Source organism: Primulina huaijiensis, chromosome 5 (assembly GCF_012295235.1).
Source record: "Primulina huaijiensis isolate GDHJ02 chromosome 5, ASM1229523v2, whole genome shotgun sequence".
In the NCBI taxonomy this organism is placed as follows: Eukaryota; Viridiplantae; Streptophyta; class Magnoliopsida; order Lamiales; family Gesneriaceae; genus Primulina; species Primulina huaijiensis.
Genome location: NC_133310.1, coordinates 13,711,340 through 13,716,618, shown reverse-complemented (window position 1 = coordinate 13,716,618; position 5,279 = coordinate 13,711,340). Strand labels below are relative to the sequence as shown.

Here is a 5,279-nt window from a genome sequence, read left to right as displayed (position 1 = left end):
CGTGGAAAGTCCTCTTATTCTGCTGCTGATGCTGCTGAGGAGGAGGGCGGTGCGGTACCTGGACTGGGCGCTTACCCTGATGGTCTCTCTCAATATCCCGCTGATCCTGCTCTGCTGCTAGAGCTCTGGAGACAGCGACCTCATAAGTAGTAGGGTCAGATACCCTAACATCACGGCGCAAGATCGGCCGTAAATCCACCAAGAAATGCATTAACTTGGCCTTGGCATCATTCGCGATCAGGTGCACAAAATGACAACCCCTCTCAAACTTACGGATGAACTTCGTAACAGTCAAATCTCCTTGCCTCAGACTCATGAATTCCGTGGTCAACCTGGTGCGCACTTACTCAGTAAAATATTTGGAGTAGAATACCTCCGTGAAACGCGCCCAACTCCGTGTAGCCAAGTTCAGGGCTACTGATGCTCCTTCCCACCATAAGCGGGCATCTCCTCCGAATAAATAGGTGGCACAACGAACTCTGTCTGCATCTCCAAGCTCCATAAACTCGAAGATAACCTCGAGGGACTTGATCCAGCCCTCGGCAATCATGGGGTCCGTCGTCCCTGAAAACTCCTTAGAACGCATCTTCATGAATCTCTCATAAATAGCTTCTGCCCCTTTCGGCCTAGCTGCTCCAGTGGCATTGTTCCCCGCAAACTGTGCAAAAAACAGAGTCATCCCAGCTAGCATCTGGGCATTCATATCTGGTGGAGGGGGTGGAGGTCCGTGCCTCTCTTGCCTCTGATCCTCCCTGTCCTCAAGACGAGGCTCGTCATCTCTCACTCGCTCAACAAGGCGTCTAGGAGGCATACTGTTCCATACATATAACCCATACGTAACTAACATGCATAATTCCATAATTTCTTTATATTTTAAATAAATACTGCATAATTAAAAGCTTGACATAAAATATTTCATGGAAAAATGCTGTTTAAATATTTCATGCTGTAAACGAAATGCGTAAAAGTGAAACTTACAGACCGAAGACGTGACTTTGTGAGCTTCTCGAGGTCAGTAGCAGTACAACCCTTTACAAGAACATAGGCTCTGATACCACCTGTAAAGGCCTCTAAATTCGTACTTGAAAATTTACGGGAAAATTTAAAATTTTCTCTTTAACTAATTAAAATGCCTAATTCCTAAATAAACAAATAAATAAAGTTTGATATTCAAAATAGCAGCGGAAGTAAATGTTTGTTTGCAAAATAATAATTAAAAATAATCCAATCAACGGGAAAATGTTTGAGCCTAAAAATAGTAAATGCTGAAAATGAGGTCCTCGGTTTCCACTATTGCCGACCCTGTATGGCTCACTGGTCCCCGCCCTCGGTCCCGAACTCATCAGTACCTACAACAATCAAGTCTAGTGAGTCTAAAGACTCAGCATGCATATATCGTAAATAAAAAGTAATAATAATAAAATCGCATGCGAAGGAAAATATCATGTCATGACTAATTGTAATGCGTGCACAACAAAATTGAAATCGTACCATGAATAATTAATATTACGTGCATAACTGAACTGAACTGAACTGTACTGAAAGTAGTAAGTGAAATGTTTGCCCCATAGAGCCCTGTAATGAAATAGCTAGTAATAATTTTCTGGTGAGATTATGGTCTACGCAAGTGGCCCCTGAACTGAATTGAACTGACCGGTAACTGACGACTGGGACTGGTAACTGACGACCGGGTGAAATACTAATCGTCTGATCAGACTAATGCCACAGTATACTGGGTGGTACAAAACTGAACTGACCGGTAACTGACGATCGGGTGAAGTAATAATCCCATGATAGTAAAGTGAGCACAAGAAATATCGCATAAATCTCAAAATGAATATTTTGCACGTAATATAATTAAAGAACATCATTAAATATCCTGTAAAAATTTTACTAAATGGGTTGGATCGCTCCCAGGCTCGCTGCAACCTAAATATAACATAAAAATTATTCAAATGATTTTCTTGACCAAACTTTGTAATTGATTACAAGAACGAGACAATTACGCCCAATGACTTAGTATTTAATCATGACTCCGTGCCAACCCGAACCAACACCAAACCATCTTGTAGTCATGATTAAAATACACCTAAAATGATGGAATAATGCTACTGAAATTACAGTCCTCGAAATTTTGTGGAATGGAGGCCAAAACATGAAACGCTCTTTCGAGAGTCACATTGGCACATTGCACCGTAAATTCTCGTACGACCTCTAAACTTAACCGAATCACAAATGGCCAACAACATGACCTTTCTAACTTGATGAGGTACTGTCCAATCCAAGGCTATAAGCTAAAAGCCAACCAAGAACTCGAACGAGCTTCTGAACCGAAGCATCAAGCTGCTGTCCAGAAAATGCAGCAGCCGTTGTTGCGTTACCATGCTTCGTTTTCGAGACTATTGGTCATTGAGGGCTTGAACCACCAACCAAATCCTCTTTCCAACATCATAAGGTATGGTTTGAACCATGGCTAAGGGCCCTAGGCCAAACACAATCCCACCCAACACCTACGACAAATCTGAAGTTCCACCCGAGACGCCATTGAGCACGGGTGGGGGTGTTGTTTATTTTGCTGTCAAATGAAGGATCCAATGGCTATGAGGTTAACCATGGTCCATGCTAGACATGCTAAGGTGCTGCATGAGTCATGGCTAAGGGCTAGAAGCCAACCACAACCCACTTGACACCAAAAATTCGAAACCCAACTCACACAACCAAAACCAGAAATTTAAAACCGAAGGACCACTTGTCTTGTTTATTTTAAAAACCGATGGGGACATGAACCAAGCCATGAAAGGGCATCTTGGTCACGTCCTAGACATGTCAAGGAAGGGTCCCAACCATGGTTATAGAACCAAAAGCCAACCAAGATTCGAACCTCCATGAACCATCCAAAAACAGAATTTTCGAAACTCAACAATTGCAACATGAAGGGTTGCTGTCAAATCTCTTCCTCCAGCGTGTAGGGGCTGGTACCAATGGACTATCACGACCCTAACATGTCCTAGTACATGTCTAGATGCTGCCTCGAGCCCCTGGAATAGAGCCAACCACCTGAAACCCCAAAACCGACAAAAACGTGAAGCATGAAGGGAAAAAAAATCTGTGCAGAATTTTTCTTGAAAGTTGCTTTCCAAATTCGGTTTTGCCATGGAAATCATGATCATGTAATGTGTAAAAAATGTTATTATGACTTGATTGAAGAGAAAAGGACAGATACATGCCTAAAATTTGTTTGAATAAGAAAACAAACACTACGACGGTACGACGCGGAGGAGACGGAGTGATTTTCTTTCTTGTTTCTTTGTTAAAGGCTCACGATTTTCTTGCTGAAAATCTTCAGAATTTTTTAATGTTGAGGGAGAAAATGGCTAGGGAAATGAGGGAAGTTTAGTAATTAATTGGAGAGTTTGAATGGCAATTAAAATGTTTTTATCCTTGAGTTTGAGAGATAAGGAAATGGGGTGTGATATCAAGGGATTTAAGAGGGATATGGGAGAGGTGTTGGCCGAATTTTAGTCTACCAAATCATGGGAGAATATTGCTTAATTGATAATTAGTGGAGATTAAAAAGAAGGGGGTTATCTACCAAGTAAAAAGTAGGGAGATGAATCAAGGTGGTGAGTTGGCAATCAATATTAAATCTCAACAAGAGTGGCCGATTTTATCTAAGTAAATGAGGTAGGAAAATATTTCTTAATTATTGAATTTTAAATCTTTAGTGTTTTATCTACCAATTAAATATTTTAGTGAATTAATAAATTACTTTTGGATAGACATTATTTTGTATGCATGGCTAAATCTTTAAATTAAATTTCTAACATGTTAAGTTATAATTTATTAAATAAAATAAGCCTATATTAACTTATCTCAATTGGTTACATATTTTATTTTAGGCTTTTAATTAAATTATCGGACATAAAAGAATTTATTTACCTCTTATCTCAAATTAATTAATTAAATTCTTAAACTTTCTTTTATCTTAAAAATAGATTATTCTTTGACTTAAATTAAATTTAGGAATATTTTCTTATCATTAACTTTTATCTTAAAACTCAAACTCCGGTCCGGCCTCACTTATTTAACTGAAAATATAGTAATTAAACTACTGCGTAAAATAATTAAATTTAAAGAAGAGAATTTAAATCCTCATGCATAAAAATCATTTTAATTTAAATATTAGGATTATGCATGGCTTATACGTAGTCTGATTTACGGGTTGTAAACATTCTTTAAAGCGGACAAAGTAGGACAATCTTTTGTAGAATGATCACTTGTATCATAGATGTGACACACAATTTCTTGAACAGATTTTAATTGACTGTTCTTTTTCAATTCAAGTGCTTCAACTTTTCTTGCCAAAGAGGTAAATCTAGCTTGGATATCATGTTCATCTTTGAGGGTGTACGTACCTCCACCAAATGTGGGAGATTGAATCTTGTTTGATGGTTCGATTTTACCTATAGTGTCCCAATTTTGAGCATTTTCAGCTAATGAATCGAGATACTCAATTTCATCGATTGGATCTTTATCTTCAAATGTTCCATTACACATAAATTCAACCATTGCCTATCTTTAGGTGTTAAGCCTTCATAAAATTGAGAAACGACTCTCCGAATTTCAAAACCATGATGTGGACAAAGATTAAGCAATTCTTTATATCTATCCCAACACTGATAAAAATTTTCTCCTTATTTTTGAGTGAAAGTGATGATTTTCCTTCTGAAAGAATTTGTTCTATGAGATGGAAAAAACTTTTTCAAAAATTGTTGTTGCAATTCATCCCAAGTTCGAATGGATCCCGATCTAAGATTTTGTTGCCAAGTTTTAGCTTTATCTTTTAAAGAAAAAGAAAAAAGCTTAAGTCGAACGGTGTTCATGCTACAATTTAGATCATTATATGTGTTGCACACTTCTTCAAATTCTCGTAAATGCATGTATGGATTTTCAGAATTTAAGCCATGAAAGTTGGGTAAAAGTTGAATAATACCAGGCTTAAAATTGAAATGAGATGCATCAGGGGGAAAAACTAGACATGAAGGTGCACTAGTACGTGTAGAATTCATGTGATCTCTAAGTGTTCTTCGCATATCATGATCATGTTGAGATTGAATTTCATCTTCATTTTCATGGATGGGTTCTTCCGCCATGTTATGTAAAAATAAAGGGTTATTTTGAATGAGTCGACCACTAAGTGTACGTGACCAAATGCTCATGCAAATGCAAAAGAAAAACACACAAAAGCAATAAAAATTCAAAGAAAGAAAAACAAACTA

The 5,279-nt window shown here is 37.9% G+C and overlaps 1 non-coding gene across 1 annotated transcript; it reads left to right on the top strand.

The window, feature by feature from the left end:
• The first annotated feature begins 4,626 nt into the window (after positions 1-4,626).
• On the top strand, positions 4,627-4,735 carry LOC140977902 (small nucleolar RNA R71). Its single transcript, XR_012175468.1, has one exon. It is a non-coding gene; the product is annotated as a small nucleolar RNA R71 (small nucleolar RNA).
• Positions 4,736-5,279: the final 544 nt, after the last annotated feature.